Below are 27437 nucleotides of genomic sequence, written 5' to 3' on the forward strand. Positions count from 1 at the left end.
CCCTGCTTTTCCCCTCCAGCTCAGCCGCCCCCCACCTACTTGGAATATGGTTCTTCCTCCAAATCTTCATGACACCCCTTGATCTGCTTACAGGTTATTATACCATCCTTGGCCTGCCCTCCCAGATGGAGTATCTTTCCACGTAACTCTCTTTCCATTTTTACCTCTACTACTCATGCTTGTGACAAGTGCACATCCTGCCCTCAGTGACATGCCAGGCTCCTGGAGCTGCGTGTGATCAGGAGGCTGACTGTGTGTCTGTCACAGGTCTGGGTGATCCAGCCCTGATGGCAGCCTTCCAGCAGCTGGGCTGCACTTTCACGTTTGAAGATCAGTTTTTCAGGTGGAAGGCCTGGGTGTGCCTGCCATGCTGCCCCAGTTCTCATGCTCACAGAAACCTGGGCTTGCCTGGGCCATCAACCCTGACGATCATGAAAATGCCACACATTCCAAGGCCTGTCATCTTTCCCTGGCTTTGGATTATGCAGTTGCTGCTCAAGACTGTCCTCAGCCCTTCACTCAAGCCAACCCAGTGCTACTTAAGGTCCTTTGAACAGCTGCATGGATCTCTGGCTCCCCGCTTTCGGTCACAGTGTCACTCCAGCTGAAATGTTCTCCCAGTCTTCTACAGACTCACCCACATTCCATCCTTCCTTCAAACCCCAGTTCCAGTTTTACTTCCTTTGTAAGTCCTTTCCCATGCATGCCACCCACAGAGGTCTCACCTTCCTGGAACCTCGTGGAACTTGCTGTCTGTCTCATGTGGAATTCTCTACATTCTCATTTTATTTGATAATTTATTTTCCACTCTTGCACTTTCATTTGGCTTTTCTGGTGGTTATGGTTTATTTTCACAGCTAAGTTGTAAAAGAGTTGGGTTTGTGTTTTACCGTTTTGGGTTTGGAAAGTGCCTTAAGATCTCATTCTGTTGCTCAGAGCATTCAGTTATGATTTGGGTAGGTGGTCAAATCATAGGTGGTCAGAGTAGGTGGTCAGTGAATATAAGTTGCTGGCAGCCACTGTGGTTCACACCACTCAGCTGGAAGAGAAAAACTCCAGATGTTTCATTTGTACAATTTTCCTGATTTCTTAGAATTAACTGCTACTTAAATATAAAGTGATACAAATGAACAGTCATCTGATCATAATCCAATAATGAATTCTTCTAGCAAACAGTGTGCCAAGTACTGTGTTGTTACTGACCTGCAGAGTGTTGGTGAAGGGTCCTAATAGATTTGACTTCTCAGTTTTCACTTTTTTTTTAAGTTTTTTTTTTTTTTTTGGCTATGCTGCACAGCATGTGGGATCTTAGTTCCCCAACCAGGGATCAAACCCATGCCCCCTGCAGTGGAAACGCAGAGTCCTAACCACTGGACCACCAGGGAATTCCCCAGTTTTCACTTCTTTTAATCATGGGGCAGTTGCTTAACTTTGTTAAACCTCAGCATCTCTCTTTCAATTTGTGTTTGTGTGTATGTGTATACATAAATTATGTATAACGGTGTATGTAGATATCATTCCCTTCAACTGGGCTTCTAAGTATAATCGTTCTTGACAACATAGCCAGAACTCTATCAATACTTTTTTCTTCCCTTCCTATTAAAACAGATTGGGCTGAGCAATATAATATGAAATTTAGATGAATCTTATTATTTTGTTTAAACAGTTCTACAAAAAGGATGTTTTGTGTTCGTGTTTCAGAAATTCTCTTTGTATGATTCTTGTTGGAAGGCTAGGCTAGGCCTCTCCCAGAGGTAGCCGGGAAGATCAGATGTTTCTTCTCCCAGAACTCCAGAAGCTGGCCTGAGGCGTGTGATCTAAAGTGTGACCAATCAGAGGCCTCTGGCAGGAATTTAGCTTCTACACCAAAGAAGCAGGGACAGATGGACAGTTACTGTAGTGGCAGCATCTAGCGACCGGTGCTCAGGGGTCTAGCCCGGACAGGGCTCTAACCAGGCAATCCCCACTGGCTTGGACTCACACACCCAGTCTCCCTTGCTTTCTTTTGGTTCCCAAACATGGGACTCCAGACCCTCAGCTGATTCTGTGAGCTACCTTCTTTCCATTAAATCAATTTCTGGCCCAGTTCCTGAATTTGGTGTGTGTTTGACAGGCCCTGTAGATATTGATACCTCAATAAAGGATCTGATGTTCACAGATGTAAATTCCTCAACATCCTATTATCAGGTGTATGTCTAAGCTAGAATTTAAATTCCAGTTTCCTGGCTTCAAAACCATTTTTTTTAAGCTTATAATACAACGTATTTTAAAAACATGTTTTTATTTTATTAATGTTGTCAAATTTGTGAGCCACTCATTAATATGCTAAGTGGAAGGAGAACAGCATCTGTGTTCTACAGCCAAAATCCAACCACCACATTCTTTGTTACCTCTCCGTAAACTGAATTGACTGCTTTTGGGGCATATGTCAATGTGATTTCTTTTCTGCTGGTAGAAAAAAAATCATTCTCTTAGCTTTTCCCCCAGATGACCTTGGAGATGTTGCACGTTATTCTCTAGCAGCCACAAATCTTTCTGCAAGACAATAACGATGTTTCACGGTGGAGATCCTCTGTTGGGCAGGCCTACCTTGACATTTTGACACTAACCTTTGTCAGATGGCTTTTTTTCCCCATTCAGAAAATGTCATTAGTATCAGAAAAAAAGGAAATTGCCTTAAAATGTATTTGATCGAAAAACTGTGCTGTGTGTGTTTTTCTTTTTGTGTAAGAGTTTATGTAGGTGTTTCTGGCCTAAACATTTTTGACATTCTGATAACCTGCAGGATTGGAAACGCTGCTTCTGAAAGAAATGCATTGTGGAATGCAAAGAATGCCCTATTCAGGTCTTAAGTAGCATCATCTGTGTGTCTCTTAAAAAGGTGGGCGCCTTGAAAAGCTTTGTCCCTGAGACAAAACTTGGCTTCCCACACGCTGCCTAACAGCGGTGATGCTGTATGAGATGTTTTCCCTCGTGCCTTCCGATGTGAACCTTTGAGGGAGAAGGCAAGTTCCTTCTCGTAGCTGAAATCTTGGGAATAAGAATTTACTGCCTGATAAAGAAGGCAAAATCCCAGCTGTCAAAGCAAGATTTCCAAATTAAAGTGGACAGAGGGCCCTTCTTCGTTTGCGTATAAATAGGTCCAAATAATCACCAACAGGCAGGAAGACTGCCTACATGGCCACTGCTGAGATTTTTTTTTTTAATCTATCTCTCATCTTCTTTAGTCCTTTAGAATATGATGAGGGTCAGAGGAGACTAGAGGGAAACGTTAAATGTTATTCTAGGAATTGTCCCAAATCTTCCAAGGATGCTGCTACTACTGCATTACTCAAAATAGTTTTCATTTGTAATTTAAGACTTCAAAAATAAATATATATTTCAACCAATCATATGTCAGACCCAAATCTCCCAAAGGAATAAATTTTAAATTTATTTTAAAATGACATATGCATAGATATGAATAAAATTTAATTATAATTAATGCTCCTTTTTCTATTTCTGCCTTGAAAATACAATTCCTTATTAAAATAATTTAGCAGCCCCTAAAACCTAAAGATCCCAGATAACATATGGTATTTATTGTACTGATTCCTGCTTTTTAATTTGAAAATTTGTAGGTATTCCCAGAGCATATTTAATACCACCAACTTTCCTGAATGTAGATTCAGTAAACAGAATCTAACCATCCTGAATGAAGAAAGCAAGTCAGTTCCAACTTCTGACAATAAGATCCTTGGTAGAATTTACAAGATTATAAATCTTGGTTTTGTTATTAAAACATAATAAATTCTCTCCTTTTGTCTGTGTTTTGGATTAGAAACACTTGTGATTCTTCCTTGACTAATCCCAAGAGCTTCAGGTCTCTCTGTTTGCACACTGGGTTGGAACCCTTCAGTGAGGGCTGCTCTCTCAGAGTTGGCCTGCCCTCCCAATTAGAGCCCCACGCTTCCCCAGGCACATGGTGTCTGTATTGTTCATGTCTTTTGAAGCGTTGCACAGAATTTTAGGGGGGTACTTAGCACGCAGCAGGCGCGCCATGTTGCCAATGACCAGCATTTACACACTTCCCACACTGACTGGCAAATGGAGAGTTGTCACATAGCCTCATTTTGCTCTTCTTGCTGAGTCTGGACATTTGTTTGACCTATCAACCTTGAATTTTCACTCCTTACATCTCTATCAACAGATTTCCTAGATTATACGCTTTGTCCTTTGGGGCAAGGCGCTAAGAATACTCTAGACCTCAGTCTTCTTGCCTAGAAAATGAGGGATTTTACAGAATGATTTCTCAGCATTCTCTCAGGTGAAAATTCTAGGATTTCATGATATTCAATGGCCTACCAGGTATCTATCTCAACCCGGATGTCCTGGCATATTTAATTTATCAAGTCCAAATGCCTTTTCCCTTCAACATCTCATTCTTGTCCTTATTTCCTTTGATGGAACTGAAAGCTTTTCCCTCTTCAAATCCCTCTTCTCTCTGTGTTCATATCCAATCAGATGTGTGGCCCTCCAGCTTCTAACTGCACTCTTTCCAGTTATATACACTTCCTTTCTGCTAACACTGAGACTGTCTGATTCAAGACATTAGCACTTCTTTTAATAGATTATTAATTTTTCTCTTTACAGTTTCTTTCCCATGCAAACCTACCATACACATTGCTGCTGGACCACATCTCCAAATGATTGCATCATTTCCTTCTGTGGGATTCTATTATCTACCTAATTAAGTTGATAAATATTTGTATATACTTTGTAACAACATCCCAAACTACCTTTCCAGGTATTTGCCTCCTCTTCCCAATATGTTTCCTATGCTCCAGGCAAATAATACCTCACCAAATTTCCTAAGTCCAGGCCTTTACTTATGCCATTTACTCCAACTGAAGCTGTCATCTCTGCCTCTCAAATCTTGTCTATCCTATAACTGTATCTCAATTGACACCTTTTCTGTGAAAAATTTTGATTCTTCTAATCAAATGTGACCATGATTTCTATTAAATTGCCACGATATTTTATCCTATTATTATCCTCATTGTGGGTATTGATGTACTTATCTCTCTTAAAAACTTTTAAACACCCTAAGTCTTGTAATTGTGTTGTATTCATCTTGCTATTCTTTGGAAATTCTTTCTTAGTAATGTGTTCATAGAAATTCAGGATGGATTTGTTGAAGGAAATTGAAGTTAAGTTTAATGGGTGGTCTGAATGATTATTTGGTTGCAAACTATAGAAACTCACTTCAAATATCTCAGGCAAAGAAGAACTTTCTGAAAAGGAATGTGTCATAGTTCCCAAGGGCAGACAGATTTCTCTGATTGCAATAGTGTGTATGTTTCATTACTGCCTCTTTTTTTCTCTCTGTCTCTCTATCCCTGTCTCTTTCCAGACTACCAGCTTCTCTGTGCCCAGGATAACAGAGCCCGAGTGATGGCCTCCTTGCTCAAACCTCCAGCAGAGATTAGCTAGAGTCTCTGAGTCCCCAACCAAATTCTCAGAAAGAAATTTGATTAGTTCCTCCATTCAGGTGTATAACCCTTACCCACTAAACTCTGAGTAGGGGAGATAGTCTTAGCCAGCCACGCTCTCATTAAGGGCACTTGAAGTAAACTCTGCAAAGGGGGCAAAGACAGGGCAGTGGAGCAACGTCAGGTATCAGAGAAGGGCCACAGGCTGGCACACACCCTAAGAAGAAGCAGTCTAGTGTTGAGGAATCTAAATTTGACTCTGTATATATACAGGCTTTCATAATTATTCTAAATTTCCTGTGGACCTGCAAAAGGACTGCAGAGCCTTTATCTCCCATGTGACTGCCTGGACCTTTCTTTTTTATTCTGCCTGTGGAACATTGCATCATTGTCCCCAGTCATTTGCTCTATTTAAGTCTTATGAGAAAGGTATGACTCCAAAAGAGTTATAGGTGTGGCTGTTTGTACATGGTACTGTCTGAAAGCAAGCAGATAAACAGCCGATTAAGTTTTAGGGGGAATTGTACTACAGAAAGAGCCACCAACCTTGATTATAATAGACCGTGAGGTTAAAACCAGATTTGCTGTCCCAACCGTCTACAGAAGGAAGCCGGTTGAGAAAGTTACGCAGCCCCACAAAAGGCACATTTCCAACACTGTCTTCATATGTGGACCAGAATCATCTGAGAAAGGATGACCCTTTCAGGGAGTGGAGCCAAGACCCCATGGAGCAAATGGTCTAGGCAGCTCCTCCCAGGGAGCAGACCCAAGGCTTAATCAAGGAACATTCCCCATGCCCAGGAAGATGACACTTGCAAAGTCTGACCAGCAATATTTCAGAATTGCTATAGTCCAGTTACTGCTGTGTGTCTCTCATCTTCCCCTTTCTTAATGGGGCTATTTTTTGTGGTTATCTCATCCCTTATTCAACTGTCGCGTATGTGTCACAGGGGATGCAGGGTACTTGTTTTACCTGCATAGTCTCTGGATCAAAAGGATCCCCACCTTGCCCTGATATAGATAATATCATAAAATTTCAGACAATGAGCCTGTTGCTATGATTGGATTGGAGTGGACATTATAGTCTCTTTCTTGGAGTGAGGGAGAGTATATTTTATTCAAGGAAGGGACAGAAACAAAAATTTGTGACTAAAGCGTAGAGTAAGTCATGTTACGTAAGTCCTGTAAGAAAAATTATATTGTTCCTCATTATTGGCTGCCACTCCACATAAGAAGATAATTTCTCTCCATGTCTGGCTGTCAGGCTTGTCTATGTGATTTGTTTAAGTCAATGAAATGAATCGTTATTTATGATCAACATAATTCACTGCTGTGCAGAAGCTTGAAGTGTTCTCTCGTGGGTCTACCATTGGTCCTTTTTCTCTGGCACCAAACTGTATGTCCTGGATAGGAGCTTCTCCTTCCTTTTTGGGTCCTGAAAGGCATCATGGAGCATAACCATTGTCAATCTGTGTATGACTAGTAATATGAGTGAGGAGTAAACATTAGGTGCAGTAAGCTTGGAGATTTGGGAATTTTTGTTACCGCAGCATAAAAGTTTCAGAGTGCAACCTGGCTCATGAAGCAGTTTATAAAACAGTTTTCAAATGTGAAATCTCTTCTAGATTTGCCACTTTGAGTGCTCAAGCTCTTTGATATGCTTGAGGAACACCCTATTAGGTCCCTTCAGGGTAGAGTGTAAAAGAGGTTTAAGGTCCAAAGAAGGAAAGTAATGCACACACAGCCTCACCACCTTTTTGTGAGCCCCGTGGGAGGCCATGGAGTGTAGTGGACTTAGGAAGGAGACAGACGTGGGTTTGAATCTTTGCTCTGCTACTGATTTAATGTGACCATGGGCCACCTCCTCAATCTTTCCAAGTCTCTGTCTTTTCATCTATAAAAAGGGGACACTCAAACCTGCTTCATACAGCTGTTGAGAGGCTTCAATGTAGCATTGTGCTTGCATAAAAGATATTATTATTTGCTCCCTGTTCTTCATTTTTATTTTTTTGCGGTACGCGGGCCTCTCACTGTTGTGGCCTCTTCCGTCGCGGAGCACAGGCTCCGGACGCGCAGACTCAGCGGCCATGGCTCACGGGCCCAGCCGCTCCGTGGCGTGTGGGATCTTCCCGGACCAGGGCACGAACCCACGTCCCCTGCATCGGCAGGCGGACTCTCAACCACTGCGCCACCAGGGAAGCCCTTGCTCCCTGTTCTTGATCCACTTTTTTTTTTTCCAACACACAATGCTTCACTAGAATCTTGGAAACTTTATCAAAAAATACATTTGAGGTAGCTAATTCCTCATCTTTATTTCATAAGGGTGGACCCTGGCTTGTCCACGGTCATGTTGCTAGAACTAGAACCTGGAGCTCCTGTTCTCCATATGTATCAAACTGCTGCGGAGTCTCTAAAGATCCCTGGGATTAGACGTGCATGAAACCTCATTGCAGTTACTGAAAGGTCCTCCTTATGTTGGAGTGAACGACAGGTAGTCTTCATTTTTCTTCATTCCTCTGACATTCCAGGACTGAAATGTTTCCAATTAGCTCAGCAGAATCCAGCAAAGCATATCAGAAACAGAGAAAACTGTACTTTGGGGTTCAATCTGTAATTGATTTTGAAGTACCATAAAATGCTAGTGTGAAAGAGCCAATTCCCCATTTCCCTGAAGACTTTTACTGCCCAAATGACAGACAGTTGGCTCTATAAAATGAGGGGACTGAGACCAGCCACTTAAAGGATAGCCACCACATCTCTTCTCTGGGGTAAAAGAAATGGATGTGACTTTAACATCAAAGATTGCCCTGCCAGCAGCAAGAGGGCCTGAGAAAGAAACCTGTGAGCACTGCAGCTTTGTGTGTCAGTTTTATTAGAAGAGCACATGGCTTGCATGACTTGGATCCCAGGTGTGTCCCTGAGCTGCAAGGCTTCTCAGTCATGCAACAGCAAGATTTTACTTCCAAGGTAGGAAGCGAAGGCATTTGGGTGTGACCAATTAGGCATTACCTTGGCAGGTCCCAACTTGTCATTTTACTAAAGCCCTTTGGGGCTGAGAAGTTTGCTCAGAATAAAACAAGTGAAATTGCAAATTCTTTAGAAGATGCACTCTCTGCCTGCTAGGTCTTGGGATTTTTCTCTCCGTGGGACTTAGCACAATGCCCAGAATGCCAGGAAGGCACTGGGCTAAATGCTCTCTTGAAGACCTTCCATGTCCAAGTTTGTTTGTTGCTGTAGACAAGGAGATATTTAGGTCTTTTCTTCCAGTTTCATTTCAGCTCATTGTAATGGGATTAAGAATCTGGAATGGAAATACATGCTTCCTTGATTCTTTTGTTCCATTTTGAAAGCTGTCTGGGGTCCTGATAACTCATCAGCCAGTGATCTTCCCCTAGAACCAGAGACACTTCCCTGGCACACGTGGGCTGAAGTGATGTGTTTGCACCTCTGGCTCTTAGAGCAAAGCGATGACACTGGGCGTGGGGGTTAGGTGGTGCAGGGCGGTGCCTGTGCTAGTTCAGGTCACGTGAGCCAGCCGGGAGAGTGTCCTCAATGTTCCTCTTTTCTGAGGCCTTGCTGGCATCTCCAGTGACAAACAACTTCCCTCAGGTTATCTGTCATCTCACCTTTGTCCTCTGTTGGTGAGGCGACTTTCTTTAGAGTTCCATGCTGTGGCAAAGGGATGTGAATGGACAGCCCCAAAGCAAGTAAATGTTGCCAAGTTCCGCGTTACAAACGGGTATCAGTGCTTCCAGAGAGAGCCTAAGAATAAGTTTGGACAGGTTCCAGTACGCTTTCGTTTAACTTTACTATTTAACTTACCTCAATAAGCCTTTGTCTTCTCTTTGGAAAAAATGGGAAAGTATTCATACCTCATTACTAGCTCCAACTGATAGAGAGTGGGCGTTTAATAACCGTTATTTCCCTCCGCACTCCTGACGTCATTGAAATGATCATGGAAGGCTCAGCTTAACAGATTTTGGAAGGCTCCCTATAACCACTTGTTTTAGATTGGCTTTCTTTTTTTTTTGTCTTTGCCTTTTTTTTTTTACTTCAGCACTATTTTATTTTATTTTTTTATTTTTTTTATTTTTTTTTAGTTTTGGGGTGTTTTTTATTGAAATTTTGTATTTTATTTTATTTATCTTTTTATACAGCAGGTTCTTACTAGTCATGAACTTTATACACATCAGTGTATACATGTCAATCCCAATCACCCAATTCAGCACACCACCATCCCCACCCTCCCGCCGCTTTCCTCCCTTGATGTCCATACGTTTGTCCTCTACATCTGCATCTCAACTTCTGCCCTGCAAACCGGTTCATCTGTACCATTTTTCTAGGTTCCACATATATGCACTAATATACGATATTTGTTTTTCTCTTTCTGACTTACTTCACTCTGTATGACAGTCTATGGATCCATCCACGTCTCAACAAATTACTCAATTTTGTTCCTTTTTATGGCTGAGTAATATTCCATTGTATATATGTTCCACATCTTCTTTATCCATTCGTCTGTCGATGGGCATTTAGGTTGCTTCCATGACCTGGCTATTGTAAATAGTGCTGCAATGAACATTGGGGTACATGTGTCTTTTTGAATTATGGTTTTCTCTGGGTATATGCCCAGTAGTGGGATTGCTGGGTCATATGGTAATTCTATTTTTAGTTTTTAAGGAACCTCCATACTGTTCTCCACAGTGGCTGTATCAATTTACATTCCCACCAACAGTGCAAGAGGGTTCTCTTTTACCCACACCCTCTCCAGCATTTATTGTTTCTAGGTTTTCTGATGATGCCCATTCTAACTGGTGTGAGTTGATACCTCATTGTAGTTTTGATTTGCGTTTCTCTAATAATTAGTGATGTTGAGCAGCTTTTCATGTGCTTCTTGGCCATCTGTATGTCTTCTTTGGAGAAATGTCTATTTAGGTCTTCTGCCCATTTTTGGAATGGGTTGTTTGTTTCTTTAATATTGAGCTGCATGAGCTGTTTATATATTTTGGAGATTAATCCTTTATCCGTTGATTCATTTGCAAATATTTTCTCCCATTCTGAGGGTTGTCTTTTCGTCTTGTTTATGATTTCCTTTGCTGTGCAAAAGCTTTTAAGTTTCATTAGATCCCATTTGTTTATTTTTGTTTTTATTTCCATTATTCTAGGAGGTGGATCAAAAAAGATCTTGCTGTGATTTATGTCAAAGAGTGTTCTGCCTATGTTTTCCTTTAAGAGTTTTATAGTGTCCGGTCTTACATTTAGGTCTCTAATGCATTTTGAGTTTATTTATGTGTATGGTGTTAGGGAGTGATCTAATTTCATTCTTTTCCATGTATCTGTCCAGTTTTCCCAGCACCACTTATTGAAGAGACTGTCTTTTCTCCATTGTATATCCTTGCCTCCTTTGTCATAGCTTAGTCAACCATAGGTTCAGCACTATTTTATTATATACTTATAGTATACTTTTATATACTTTAAAATATTCTTTCATACAACACAATTTGCTTTCATAATATACTACAGTTCCACTGTCAAGTAGCTCTAAGTCTGAGTGCCTTAATACCTGTAGCCCAGAGGATGTGAAAATTCTGGCTCCTTTACCTGGGGGTCCATTTGTGTTGTACCTCATGTTGCAGGGGTATGGGGCCTAGGCAGCTGCAGGCTTAGAGTGCTAGACCATGCAGTGGAAGATGATAGGGACAGTGGCCCATGTGGTGTTGTCCATAGTTTAGAGTTTCACTGAAACTGAGTATCTCAGTGTGGGGACTGCAGAACACCAACAGAATCACTTATGTTCATTGTTTTTTAATCTTAGTTGTATGGACACATTAAATTAAAATATTCTCCATGGATAAATCCTGGGAATCTGACTTTCTTTTTAACAACTAGTATGATTCTTGTGAATAAAGTTTGGGAAACAGTACTTACTTCCTATCGACATAAGAAATGAAAACCCTAAATTAATGGGCTGCCTGCCTTTGGCTAACAAAATAAGATAGTACCAGAGTCTCCAAGTACAGTAGGGTTATACCAGACAACAAACGGGAATTTACCTCGTAAATATAGTATGTTTTCCTGGCATTTCGAATTTATTCAAGAATTTTGGAGAAAAGTGACAAAATTTACAATAGTATTTTAAATTTTTCAAAATGAATATATTATAGAGAAGAATATATGATGCACATGACTTAAATGAAAATGACTTCAAAGAAATATAAAACCGTGGCAAGCTTTTTTAGACTTCTCCCCAGACCCCCTGGTATGGCCACCCTCCTCCTGGTAGGGTCACTTTGCAGATAAAGAGTAGGATCCACTCTTGTGGGGGATTTGGATGACAGCATCAAGAGAAATAACAGCAAATGATCTTTTGAAATGTGCAATAAGACATTTATTAGAAGAGCAAATATCAAGTCCCTAATTCAATAACAGATTTTTAAAATTTAACTTTTCGACTATGCCTGAGAGGCAGTGAAATACCATCCCGTATCATCTGTCTTCTGTACCTGTAGCACTTCCCAGAGGCACCTGGGCTCCTGCAGATGACTGTGGAGCTGTGCAGAGTCCTCTTTTAAACTGGAAACCTCCCCCTCTCTTCAATTGGTAATCCTTCACCAAGTTTTTGGAGTCTCCTAAATAATTTTAAATGCTCTCCCTCCGTTTTGAAGACATCATTTAAAATGGAAATGTGATGTCTTTCCACTTTTATATGCTTTAAAATTCCACCCACACAGTACAACTCAGACCACATACTATTGCATGTGTGCTGTGACTCCACACTTAGCTTTTCAGGCTCACTTTTCTTCAGTGTCCCATGTGTCCCCGTTCTTCTAAGTGTGCTAAGCCACTTGCAGAGCCTCAAGTATGCCCTTTTATGGCTCTTTACCATTTCATGTGCTGTTTCCCACCTGGCATACCTTTCTTACCAATAAACTCAAATCGCCTTCCCTCTGAAGTTTTTTGATGCCATTCTCCCACCCCTAGCTATTAGTGGTAGCTCCTGCTATCTCGTCCCCATAATACTGTGAAAACGACTATTTCACAGAAATAAACACTCTGTATTCTAAATATTTATTACTAAGTAATGCCTATTCTGCTGGAAGTTTCTTGAAGGCATTACTACCTAGAATTCACCTTTCTATCTTTAATAGTAAGCTGAGAGAATACCATTTAATAGATGACAAAAAATATTGATTTAAGAAATATCAAAATATGCTAATTATTTTAAATCTACACATACAAAGAATTCGAATTTCAACTTGTTAAAATACTAGGCAGATACGGTCTTTTGGAAGCAGACCAACATAGGTTTTAACTTTATATTTCTGAATACTAGCTTTGTGATTTGAGCAACTTACTTAACCTTTCTAAGACTTTTCCCTCAAATGAGTTTTTTTTTTTAAATCATACATACTTCGGGCTTCCCTGGTGGCGCAGTGGTTGAGAGTCCGCCTGCCGATGCAGGGGACACGGGTTCGTGCCCCGGTCCGGGAAGATCCCACATGCCGCGGAGCGGCTGGGCCCGTGAGCCATGGCCGCTGAGCCTGCGCATCCGGAGCCTGTGCTCTGCAACGGGAGAGGCCACAACAGTGAGAGGCCCACGTACCGCAAAAAAAACAAAACAAAACATACTTCATGTATAGTGAAGACAAATAACAGACTTTTTAAGAGTTAGCATTATATTTGCCACAGTAATCAATAAAGGTTATTTCCTTCCTTCCCCTTTCCAAAGGCTTGAGTAGAAAAAGTGTTTGTTTAATCCCAAGTCAACCAGAAAGTTAAATTAAATGGAAACCCAAACCCCGAATTCTCTAAACATTGTGGTTAATTATTATTGCTGTGTATGTTCTGATAAACAACAAAGGCCTGGGGTCTGTATTTGTGCTGATGTGGAGTTGGAACTGTTAAGTCCCAGACCAGAGTTCTTTATGATACACAAGAGCATCCTTATCCACTGTCCAGAAAACTTCCCATATTTTCCATAGTCTGGCCCAGCTCCCAGAGCTCACAAGATAGGTCCAATAATTAAGCCTGTCAGAAATCTGTAAGATTTCAGCTGTATCTGTGTAAAAATGACCTTGCACAGCTGGTTTGGTAACTGTGATACACTGGGAAATTTCTCCATCCAACATGTTTCCAAACCTACTTCCACCCATGGGGACAGGAAGAGCCAGTCAGAATGGAATGACATTAATCTTGACCATGTGGGAACAGCAAGTAGTTCAGAAGTTGGAAATTCTCTACGCACAGCCACTGAAATTATTTTGCTTATGGGTTAGCATAGGCTGGTTTGGCTTGTTTCATTTTTAAACAGAGAGACTTTATTTTTCAAAAAGATATATGAATTTCCAAGGATTTTCCGACCATGTTAGTTTTCTTGATGCGGTTGGAAACTTGTGTGAGTACTTGAGACAAGTAGGACCCACTCGAAATAGGAGCTCTGGGTTCTGAGTCTTATCTGGAAAGCTACACACTAAGGTCCTTATGCATCCAGTGAGATGTAACTTGATGAGACTGTTTGGAGATCATGGGCATTTATTTTAAAGAAAAGACTGGGAATAATTTGGCAAATGAGGATTGTGAGCAATCTAGACAAACTAAATTGTCAAAAACTCGCTAAGATTTAACTAAAGGTAGTGAAGACAATAGGAATAGGAAGATGGTCCAAAAAGATATATTAACTTGTTAGTTTAGCCCAAATATTCTGACCCTGACCTTTGGGCCTCATGGCAATTCTGGACCAAAGGAAATTGCTCACACTTTTCTATGGATTATTTAAGAAGTGGATGCCAACGGTCGCTATTTTGCTTTAGGAACGAGAGCTACTAGTATAAGTTTCTAGGGAGCGACAGAGGCATGGTCCAAATGCCAGAATATTCAGTGTGCACTGAGACTTGACTTCTCATAATGCAGGAGAAGTTGGAACTTCATTTCAAAGACCTTTTTTTTTTTTTTTTTTTTTTTTTTTTGTGGTACGCAGGCCTCACACCGTTGTGGCCTCTCCTGTTGCGGAGCACAGGCTCCGGACGTGCTGGCTCAGCGGCCATGGCTCACGGGCCCAGCCGCTCTGCGGCATGTGGGATCCTCCCGGACCGGGGCACGAACCCGTATCCTCTGCATTGGCAGGCGAACTCTCAACCACTGAGCCACCAGGGAAGCCCCAAAGACCTTTTTTTATGGAGACTCATACAAATATAAGGGAACTCCCGCAAATTGTGTACACTCAACCAGAAGTGAGAAAAGTGCTGCCAGTGTAAAACCAAAGTGACTTCTTAACCATATAACCTTGTCAGGCATCATATGTTTTATTTACTTACTGTTTTCTTATGATAATTTTTTCAACAAGGAACTGAGGAGTACTTCCTGTTGAGAAAGTTTCATGTTTGTCTTGCCAATAATTCTTTATGAATTATTGTTTTATTATTATGAATTAATTATTATGAATTATGTTATAATTAAAAGTTGGGGAGAAAAGGAAAAAAGGTTAAACCAGCCTGAAAACCCTTTGCTGCTTTGACAGCTGACTCTAAGAAAGGTTTTTTGCTCACATGATTGCTTAGGTATGGTGGCCCTGGTAACATATATACTGTTGATTCTATTTTATCAGACAGTGGCGTTTATCTCTCTCTTCAATTTACATTTGTAGCTACTTTACATTCATAAATCATCATAACTAAGCCTGGAGCTAAGGCTTGCATGCCTGCCTCTCACTGTACTCACTGCACCGACAGGAACATTTCCCTTATATTTATTATAAAATCATAATATGTGTGTAGAATAAAAATTAAATAGCCCAAAAATATTAAAATGAAAAAGTAAAAAACATCTCCTTCTTCCACTAACCATAGCCTTACTCACAAGAGGCAACAAATTTTTACTCTTTCTGATCTTGTTTTCTGTGGTTATAGTCACAACACTAAATTACATGTTTGAAACTTGATTTGTTAGTTCGTCAGTTTTAGACCTTGTCTACATACTCCTGAATATGAAAAATGAAGAATTTAGTCCTATCTCTTTCATTCTCGATCTGTTACTAATTTTTTTCCCTTTCTTCTAGGGATTAACTTTACAACTATTAAGCAATATACATAAATGTTTCTTGACCCATCACCTTAGACAGAATCCATTGACTTTACACTGTCGTAGATGAGGAATAAATGCATGAGTGTCTTCTATTTCTCTGCCTACATTTCTCCCTCCCAACCTTTGTAGGTTGTACCTTTGCTTTTCCATTGCCAAAATTTATTTCATGTATTCTTCTCTATAACTGTAATAATGTTTTCTACTTTAAATTGATTAAAAACCAATAAGCAGTATTTACAGTAATACGTTTGCACTGCCAGAACCAAGTAGTGTGGTTATGCTCAGAAAAAGAAATATAATCCTATGTTATTAAGCTTTTCACTTGAATGACAATGTTCGATGTTTCAAAGTCAAATGGAGTTTCCTTCTCTGTACTCCATAATTGGCATAAAAGTCAGGTCAAATTTTATTTAACTTCGTATTTGGGCCATACTTTTCTTGCACAAGATTTGGTTTTTCCATACAAGAGATGGGGAAGAACAGTTTGCCCAAGCTATTTCCACAGACTCTCAGTAGCAGCTGCCCTGATTACAACCCTTCCTCCTTTCTGGCTTCAGCATCATCCGGATCTGCTGGGCACCTCCCAGGGAAGGTAGCTGCCCCTCCCAGCATCACTGACTCCTGTGTATCTTCAGAATACAGTATTCTCTGTTGGCGTTTATTCATCAACATGATTCTGTCTACTTTCTTTCTTCTAGAAACTTACCAACATTTCTTATTTACTGATGAATCTTATATTAGTCTAGGTTCTCCAGGGAAACAGAAGCAATATGATATCTACATCTATATCTGTATCTATAGCCATACTTGTCTATTTATTTACTTATTTATTATGAGGAATTGGCTCACAGGATTTTGGAGGCTGAGAAGTCCCAAGATCTGTAGTCAGCAATCTGGAGACCCAGAAGAACCAATGATATATGTTGCAGCTTGGGTCCAAAGGCCTGGAAACCGGGAGAACCAATAGTGTCAGTTTCAGTGCAAGTCCAATGGCAAGAGAAGACGAATGTCCCAGCTTGGAGACAGGCAAAGAGAGCGAAATTCTCTCTCACTCAGTCTTTTGTTCTATTGAGGCCTTCAGTGGATTGGATGAGGGCCACCCACATCAGGGAAGGCCATCTTCTTTACTTGGTCTACCAATTCACATGTTAATCTCCCTTCAAAACACACTCACAGACACACCCAGAATAATGTTTAACTAAATATCTGGCACCTTTTGGCTCAGTCAAGTTGACACATAAAGTAAACATCACAGGTGCTTTTCTCATTTTCAGTTCCTTTATATCTTTTATGGCATTTCCATGGGATTTTGGGGAAGAGATCAACACAGTGCATCTTTTTGAACCAGAATTATTGCTTGCTTCCTGGTGCTAGAGTGGTAACTGACATGAATATTTATTCTTCTGGATAATGTCTGCTCATGCTCAGCCCGTTCCCCTTCCCTTTTGGGCTCTCCCCTGTACTGAGGGGTCTGGATGCCTAGAAAATGCATTCCCCAAACTCTCTTTCTGACAGGTTTCTATTAAGTTTTCCCAGTAGGAAGCATTTCAGTTGGATTCCAAGGACAACCAAGGGGGTAGTCTTTCTGCTTCTGGTTCCAGCAGGAGCCATGGCCAAAAAATAGAGGTGACTGTGTGTGACTATGACCTCTGGCAGTGTCAGTGGATCTGGGACTAGCAGGCGGCAGTAGTGGGGATGACAGACGATCACGGGCTCCAGCAGCATTGGTGGCAACCACAGCAGTAAATGCATTATTTCTGGACTCTGTAAAGTGCCGCCATTCTCGCCTTGAATCTGCCACCTAGCCAAAAGTTTTGTAACCAATTGTTTGGTATTAAATTCACCTCTATTTGAAATTTTCAGAGCATTAATATTTTCCTGACTGGACCATGACTGATACACTCACTAACATTATATTTCCTGTCTTTCTTTGAGACAATGTGATGTATCTTTAAACAACAGCATCAGCTCAAAGGAGAAATTAAAGGTAAGGGATGGTCACTAACTTTTCTTTAACGCTTACTATTTTCTACTCACAATAACTCTAAAGTAAATATTATTATACTTATCTTATAGATGATAATGCAGGGTAAGGTATGTTTATTTGACCCAGATTGCACAGTACAAACTGACGTCCAAAGCAGATTCTACTCTTTTCATCTGAGAAACTCATATTGATATCTGACACAAATCCTAGCGAGGTGACTTGGCACATGAATAGCTGGCAGTCTGCTTCATACTTAAATGTCCTTAAGCAAATGAGAAGCAGGTCTAATCACTTTATATTCATGGACTTTGAAAAGATGGTTGGGCTTTGATTAAAATAGTCCAGAATTCAGCAGAGCTCTCCATTGCAGACAATTCAGGTAGTAGATATGCTGGTTATTCTAATAGGTTTTTATTTGTGCGTGGGGGGGTGGCAGGTATTTAAGTAGAATTTTTTTTATTGAAGTATAGTTGATTTACAGTGTTGTACCAATCTCTGCTATATAACAAAGTGACTCAGTTATATACATTCTTTTTTTATTCTTTTCCACAAACTATTACATCTAAGTTTTTAGTTGTTAACATCTTTTAACAGCATGGTTTATATTTTTATGGTCAGAATACTGGATTGAAAAACAGAAAACCTCTTCTGAGAGGATTTTGCTCTTTTCATTACAGAAATATTAAGGGAAAGGGGAAGGGGGAACCTCTTGCATCCATCACACGATAGCACCCAATGAAATTAGCAAACAAGGATTCACCTGCTCGTAGATTTTAGATAATAAAGATGGCCTGAGACCTTGCTCATGTTGCGTTAGGATGACTTTTCCTAATCGAATATCCTCTCAACGACATGGGAGGAATAGGATCACCTTTGGGAAGCTTAATTCCTTGGGAAGGTTTTTTGGAAAAGTCATTCCAGGAAATTACCAAACATATCTTCTAGTTCCCAGGATTTAATGCGACAGATTTTATAGATAGCCACATTCCCTTTGGATTGTAATGTGCCAGCAAAGTTGTTCTTAAGTAAAGAGCTCTTACAAATGTGTAAAAGAATAACACATTTGAGACATTTGTATACGTATACCCGCATTTGTTTCCCTCTGCACAGAGCCACATAACCCAGACCTAAGAGGAATTGAGCTCAGCTCAAGGACGTGATGATTTTCTAATGCATGCCTGGTTGTCTTTGCTGTTTCTCTGCTCCTTGACAATCTTCCCCTCATAGGACTGGGAGAGCCTGACTTAAGTAATTAGAAATGTAGAGTGAACATCTACTGCTGTACTCTGAAAAGAACGCTAAGCCCTGGAGTCACTACTCTTGGGGCTGACCTTGATGCGTCAAGATCTTTCACTTCCAAATACATACTCCTAGGATAATATTCCACCAGCTACCACTCTGTTTAAATTTTAATATGGCGCATATGTATTACTGTTTGACTTAGAAAAAACGGAAAAGTCTTTCTTCTGAGACCAGTAATAAAGTGCTGATGATGTATTTGCATTATATGTATGCAAGCAATAGCCACTCACCACTGAAGAAGAGTTGTTCCCTATTGCCAAGAGCATGCATTCAAATAGTCACAAGAACCAAATGATGGTTTTCATTTTGACAAAATAATTTAGCAAGAGATTAAGTCTCAGTGTGACTATAGTTTTGAAGTTTCAGTGACCCTTTGCAGATCCACAGGATTACTGGTGTTAGAAAAGGGAGGAATTCTAAAAGTAAACTTTGTTACTTGGGTAGTATTAGCAAAAACAATTAGAAAAAAGGATCCAATATCAGGGCTATGTAAAGTAATGATGCATTTGCCAATGTAAGGGCTATGTAAAGTGTTTCTGCATCTTTTTAAAAAGAAGTAGAGACACTGAAATTTGGTCTGGATCAATACAATGAGGGTATCTGGCCCTCACTGAGTTTTCTCTAAGATCAGTGTAAAAGTTCTTGTAATGAAAACCTTAATTTTCTTGGCAAAACTCTTATTTGAATAATGTGCTTAGCCTATACCCATGTTTTACAGAACTCTTTTCCAGTTATGATTAGTCAGGCCTATGTAAAATTTATTCTTAAGTATAAAATTCTTACAAAAAGGTAATGGGAACAGACAACCATAAGTAGCTGAAACACCCCTATGACTAGCAGAATGGTAGAGCTTGGACAGTTCCTGAAAAATCACATATTGCAACACTTTCACTTTGCAGATGTAATAACTGAGGACCAGCAGGGTTAAGTGGCGATTCAGTATCACCCAACTTGTGGTAGCAGAGCTGCACCTTAAAGGCATATTTCATAATTAGTGCCTTATTTATTGTTAGTTTAGGTAGTTCTTGAATTGGCTGGAGGAAGAGTCTTTGAAACTTGAGATGGAGAGGCATGGGGACTCTGGGTGGAGCAATGTCAAATGCAGAGTCCCAGATACTAATCAGCATCTTTCGTGTTCCTTACTGCTTCAGGTTGCCCATAAAAACACACGTTTAATTTATGAGGATTTAAGTTTGTAAACAGTATGTCTTAATGTCCCTTGTATAAGAAATAGAAGCTCTGAGCATGGCAAACAATTTCCTAACCCAAAACCAAGACACATGTTGTAAAGTATGTGAGAATATTTAAGGGTATAATAAGATCGTACATCTGAAATCAGAACTTTCATTTTTCTGTTGCTTAAATTATCCTGTAATAATTAATTAGTTATCCTCAAAATATTAAAGACATGTATGGCAATTTCCATACAAAACAGTGATGCCTTAGCATATTTTTACTTTATTCTCATGACAATAGTTTCTTTAGCTACAGCATGCAGAAGCTGTCAGCTAGATGTTTTTAGAATGTCTAGTTCATCAAGAAAACTCAAATAAGAGTCTGTGAAAGTAAAACATGGTTAGGAAGGAAAGCATGTGAGAAACTCAGAGGGGAATAAGGACAAGGGCTAGATGCTCCACTTCACTGGTGTGTGTGTGTGTGTGTGTGTGTGTGTGTGTGTTTCAAGGAAGAATCTCCTTCACTTCTGTTGTGTACGTACTTACTTCAGTCACCATCCACTGAAGACAAGTACTACAAATCTTCAAACCTTTGTTTTAGAGCTGAAATATTTTCCCACTCAAGTCTTTGGATTACTCATTCTCAGATCGGCTCCCCCACTGACTGCAGGACAAGGAGATAGAAATGGATGAACCGGGAAATAACTCTGTGCTTCCCTGAAGGTCATGGGGATCGAGTTCACTGTGAATTAATTGCTTGTAAGATGAGGGGGAACACAGGCTCCAGAGTCGAATTGAAGTCCAGAATGTCACCTTCTTCCTTTGTGCTGAGTTGAGCTTAAGGGGGTAGAAGGAGGAGTTCTTTCTAAACTCAAATGTGTGTTCCTCCTCTACATCACATTCCAAGCCACACAAAATTAACCAAGGTGTGATTTCTGTAAAGCAAGGCCAAAGGTCCTTAGCAATCACAAAGAAGGGGGTTCCTCTCTTCATTGATGTCAGTAGGACCTTTTCATGGTCCTGGACAACTTCTGTGAAAATGTGGCATTTGGAAGCTGTAGGACATAGCTTCTCTCTTTTCTGTCTCTATCCCCTTTCCTTTCCTTTACAAATTACTTTCTTCCTCTAGATAAGAGACAAAGCAGATTGAAGGAGTTGGCTGGGCACTAATTGAAGGAAGCAGTGGGAAAGTTAGAAAATTGGACAGAGATGATAAGAGCCTTTTGGGAACCACCCCCCACCCCCTGCAAATATCCCTACAGGAAATAGCACTTCAGCAAGCCCCACAATGAGTTTAGGTGTGTACCTTCTTCTGTCACTTCATCTCATTTGGATATAGGCAAGAGAGTGTACATATAATGCCATTTCTGTTTCTTTCTGTCAGAGGTAGGTACAAGGAATGAGTTTAGACCTAAATTGGAAAGTGCTTAGGATGGAGAAGGGTGGGGAAACTCAATCGATTAATTTATCTATGTTATCATCTCCAAATCAGAAATGAAAACCAACGGATTTTCTGAGAACCCTAAAATGGGAACTCATTTCTTCAAAATTATTTTTGGACCATGCCAAACAGAGATTAATACGATGAGATGCAATTTTCAGTTTTTCTCCCTTTATGAATCTGTTGTGATGGGTTGGAGCAAAGGTGGTTAAAGTTGCCCCACACTAGCTGCTGTGGAGCAATTCCTCCTTCTCCCAGCACATCTGTCTAACAGTATAAGGTCACTTGTTAAACTCAGGAGCATATCTAGGGATCTAATTTAGGTCCATCAGCCTCCTAGCATGTTGATTTGGAATTTTACACTGATGAAACCTAAACAATGGGAACTTCATGAAATTGTGTTTAATTTTCACTTGCAATTTGAAAGTGACCTCCTCTCTCTCTCTTTTCCCCTTATCAATAGACACATACATTTTGATACTTATACTATTATTTGTTTAACCCTTTGAGTAAGTGATTTTGTTTTTTGCCATAATATTCTTATTCTCCTGAAGCTGCTTTTATGCCAGATATTAAGATATTAAGGCTGTTTGATGGATGACATGTCAGAGAAGAGGTACTTGACTAACTCATTCCTTATTACTCTGGGGATGTGACAAACTTCAGTTTCATTCAACAGAGTTTACACAGCTGTGCATAAGGACACTGTATGAGGCCTTGGAGTTCAATCACTCAGCAAAATCAATCAATCAATCAATCCTTACTGGACATCAACTCTGTTGGTAGAGCAAGGTGTCTAGAGTTGAGGCTGAAATATATTACTAATCCACAGAGAAAGAATTTAACCCCAAACACTTTTGTCTCCTCAGGTAGCTTTATTCCTAGATATTTTATTCTTTTTGTTGCATTGGTAAATGGGAGTGTTTTCTTAATTTCACTTTCAGATTTTTAATCACTAGTGTATAAGAATGCCAGAGATTTCTGTGCATTAATTTTGTATCCTGCTACTTTACCAAATTCATTGATTAGCTCTAGTAGTTTTCTGGTAGCATCTTTAGGATTCTCTATGTATAGTATCATGTCATCTGCAAACAGTGACAGCTTTACTTCTTTTCAAATTTGGATTCCTTTTATTTCTTTTTCTTCTCTGATTGCTGTGGCTAAAACTTCCAAAACTATTTTGAATAATAGTGGTGAGAGTGGGCAACCTTGTCTTGTTCCTGATCTTAGTAGAAATGAGTTCAGTTTTTCACCATTGAGGACAATGTTGGCTGTGGGTTTGTCATATATGGCCTTTATTATGTTGAGGAAAGTTCCCTCTATGCCTACTTTCTGCAGGGTTTTTATCATAAATGGGTGTTGAATTTTGTCGAAAGCTTTCTCTGCATCTATTGCGATGATCATATGGTTTTTCTCCTTTAATTTGTTAGTATGGTATACACGTTGATTGATTTGCATATATTGAAGAATCCTTGCATTCCTGGAATAAACTCCACTTGATCATGGTGTATGATCCTTTTAATGTGCTGTTGGATTCTGTTTGCTAGTATTTTGTTGAGGATTTTTGCATCTATGTTCACCAGTGATATTGGCCTGTAGTTTTCTTTCTTTGTGACATCAGTGTCTGGTTTTAGTATCAGGATGATGGTGGCCTCGTAGAATGAGTTTGGGAGTGTTCCTCCCTCTGCTATATTTTGGAAAAGTCTCAGAAGCATAGGTGTTAGCTCTTCTCTAAATGTTTGATAGAATTTGCCTGTGAAGCCATCTGGTCCTGGGCTTTTGTTTGTTGGAAGATTTTTAATCACAGTTTCAATTTCAGTGCTTGTGATTGGTCTGTTCATATTTTCTGTTTCTTCCTGGTTCAGTCTCAGCAGGTTGTGCATTTCTAAGAATTTGTCCGTTTCTTCCAGGTTGTCCATTTTATTGGCGTAGAGTTGCTGGTAGTAATCTCTCATGATCCTTTGTATTTCTGCAGTGTCAGTTATTACTTCTCCTTTTTCATTTCTAATTTTATTGATTTGAGTCTTCTCCCTTTTTTTCTTGATGAGTCTGGCTAATGGTTTATCAATTTTGTTTATCTTCTCAAAGAACCAGCTTTTGGTTTTATTGATCTTTGCTATCATTTCCTTCATTTCTTTTTCATTTATTTCTGATCTGATTGTTATGATTTCTTTCCTTCTGCTAACTTTGGGGTTTTTTTGTTCTTCTTTTTCTAATTGCTTTAGGTACAAGGTTAGGTTGTTTATTTGAGATGTTTCCTGTTTCTTAAGGTAGGATTGTATTGCTATAAACTTCCCTCTTAGAACTGCTTTTGCTGCATCCCATAGGTTTTGGGTCATCATGTCTCCATTGTTATTTGTTTCTAGGTATTTTTTGATTTCCTCAGTGATCTCTTGATTATTTAATAGCATATTGTTTAGCCTCCATGTGATTGTATTTTTTACAGATCTTTTCCTGTAATTGATATCTAGTCTCATAGCGTTGTGGTCGGAAAAGATACCTGATACGATTGCAATTTTCTTAAATTTACCAAGGCTTGACTTGTGACCCAAGATATGATCTATCCTGGAGAATGTTCCATGAGCACTTAAGAAAAATGTGTATTCTGTTGTTTTTGGATGGAACGTCCTATAAATATCAATTAAGTCCATCTTGTTTAATGTATCATTTAAGCTTGTGTTTCCTTATTTATTTTCATTTTGGATGATCTGTCCATCGGTCAAAGTGGGGTGTTAAAGTCCCCTACTATGATTGTGTTGCTGTCGATTTCCCCTTTTATGGCTGTTAGAATTTGCCTTATGTATTGAAGTGCTCCTATGTTGGGTGCATAAATATTTACAATTGTTATATCTTCTTCTTGGATCGATCCCTTGATCATTATGTAGTGTCCTTCTTTGTCTCTTCTAATAGTCTTTATTTTAAAGTCCATTTTGTCTGATATGAGAATTGCTACTCCAGCTTTCTTCTGATTTCCATTTGCATGGAATATCTTTTCCATCCCCTCACTTTCAGTCTGTATGTGTCCCTAGGTCTGAAGTGGGTCTCTTGTAGACAGCATATATACAGGTCTTGTTTTTGTATCCATTCAGCCAGTCTGTGTCTTTTGGCGGGAGCATTTAATCCATTTACATTTAAGGTAATTATCGATATGTATGTTCCTATTCCCATTTTCTTAATTGTTTTGGGTTTGTTATTGTAGGTCTTTTCCTTTTCTTGTGTTTCTTGCCTAGAGAAGTTCCTTTAGCATTTTTATAAAGCTGGTTTGGTGGTGCTGAACTCTCTCAGCTTTTGCTTGTCTGTAAAGGTTTTAATTTCTCAATCAAATCTGAATGAGATCCTTGCTGGGTAGAGTAATCTTGGTTGTAGGTTTTTCTCCTTCATCACTTTACATATGTCCTGCCAGTCCCTTCTGGCTTGCAGAGTTTCTGCTGAAAGATCAGCTGTTAACCTTATGGGGATTCCCTTGTGTGTTATTTGTTGTTTTTCCCTTGCTGCTTTTAATATGTTTTCTTTGTATTTAATTTTTCATAGTTTGATTAATATGTGTCTTGGCGTATTTCGACTTGGATTTATCCTGTATGGGACTCTCTGTGCTTCCTGGACTTGATTAACTATTTCCTTTCCCATATTAGGGAAGTTTTCAACTATAATCTCTTCAAATATTTTCTCAGTCCGTTTCTTTTTCTCTTCTTCTTCTGGGACCCCTATAATTCGAATGTTGGTGCATTTATTGTTGTCCCAGAGGTCTCTGAGACTGTCCTCAGTTCTTTTCATTCTTTTTTCTTTATTCTGCTCTGCAGTAGTTATTTCCACTCTTTTATCTTCCAGGTCACTTATCCGTTCTTTTGGCTCAGTTATTCTGCTATTGATCCCTTCTAGAGTATTTTTAATTTCATTTATTGTGTTGGTCATCATTGCTTGTTTCCTCTTTAGTTCTTCTAGGTCCTTGTTAAATGTTTCTTGCCTTTTGTCTATTCTATTTCCAAGATTCTGGATCATCTTTACTATCATTATTCTGATTCTTTTTCAGGTAGACTGCCTATTTCCTCTTCATTTGTTAGGTCTGCTGGGTTTTTACCTTGCTCCTTCATCTGCTGTGTGTTTTTCTGTCTTTTCATTTTGCTTATCTTACTGCCAAACACTTTTAAGATTATCAAATATTGTGGTTAATTATTTAGGAGGTAGCCAGAGGAGCTGACTATATTATGGAAAGGTCTGTGTAAAATTGGGCATGTTTTGGAGAGCAATAGACACAAAGTCTAAAGAAACTTGCAGTGAAGCATCAGGAGTCCCATTGCATCCCTCAAATAGAACAAATCCAATGAACAAATAAACAAAAACATCAAGAGACTTTCTTTAGGGTGGATGTCTTTGAGTGAGTTCAGCTCTTGAGCGCTGTACAGACATGCTCTTAACTAAAACGTAGAACAGATGCCCTTTAGGAGGCTGGCTCAGTGGGTCAACATAGGAGCGTACACCGAGCCAAGCCACAAATACCATGGAAGTCTATGTCAAGGGTTTCAAGAAGCATGTGTGCTGTCTGTGGTATGGGAGACACTTTTGGGCACTCTGCCCTGCACCTGAGGATGGTGTTGATTCCTACATGTCATATCACAGCCGCCTTCTGAAGTGATAACTGTGCCAGGCACTGCTCCAGACAGCTTAAGTATATTTTCTCCTGGAATCCTCTCAATCACCCTTAGGGGGTAGTTAGTCTTCACCCTATCATACAGGTGAGAAAATTAACACTTAAATAGGTTTAGTTATGTTCCCAGTGTCAAACAGGTAATAAGTGGCAAAGTTAGGATTCCAATCTTGGTCTTACTCGAAATCCATGCTCATACCTACAACACATATTTTCATCAACTTTAGGAGCTTATCCTACTTGACATGTCTGATTTTATGGGCAGGTTCTCTAGATTTATGTATGGGTAAAGTAGGTAGAAGCATTTAGAAACATGATGCATCGTTACAGGGATTTGCTGTCATTTCTCTCCTCTGTGCTCTCCTAAAATGTATTTCATTTTTATATTATTTTGTATGTTTTTATCACCCAGAATGACTTGTTTGCCTCCTCCAGGATATTCCCTGATAAATGAATGTTTATTGAATAAAAGGATGAATGAATATTTCCCAAAACACTAATAGCTAGATCCTGACCCATCATCATCAATATCAAAATTTTCTTTTTCTTTTTAGTGTTTAGCTACAAGACAAAATTAATAATGGTTAGGTTCATTGCAATTTCTAAGGCAACTTCTGGATAATGAAACAGCTTCTCAAAGGAGGCAGAGAACTAAATCTTAATTCAGGCCTGTGTTCTCAGCATCATATCTTAGTGTCTCACAAATAGTATGCTCAATAATTATTTGTTGAATGATTTAATCATCATCCTTACTTAAAAAAATAATAAACATTTCTTCTGTAAAAACTGCATGTAAGGCACTAAATTAGGTGATGAATGGAGTGCAGGAAAGCATAATAGTAGTGGTCATTGTTTACCATGTGCTGTGCACTACGCTGAGGACTTCCTTTCCATGTAGTATTACACTGAGTCCTCCTCCAAACGTCACAGGCACTGTTGATCCTTCAATGTTGGAGGTGGGGAAACTGACTCTGAAAGAGGTTAAGCAAATTATTTTCCCAAGTTCCCATAACTAGTAAGTGGCAGAAACTGGATTCAAATCCAGGCCAAGTAAGTATTCTAAAACCCAATAGTCTTAACTGTGGTAGAAATTCTCACCTGGCATTGAAAATGTTATTTATTCAGAGAATTGTCAAACAGTGATCCATAATAACTAAATATGTTTTCTCTTAGCTTAAAATATATAAACTCACATGAATTCAACACATTTTTTTTTTGCTGGAATCAAGCTTTGCTATGGAGTCTGGGTTCTTTTCTTGGGAATCCTATGTTGTCTTTCTTGCACAAACCACACCCACAGTACATTGTCTACAGTTTCCACTTTCAGTTTCTATTA

This window comes from Leucopleurus acutus (assembly GCF_964270905.1).
Source record: "Leucopleurus acutus genome assembly, chromosome: 6".
In the NCBI taxonomy this organism is placed as follows: Eukaryota; Metazoa; Chordata; class Mammalia; order Artiodactyla; family Delphinidae; genus Leucopleurus; species Leucopleurus acutus.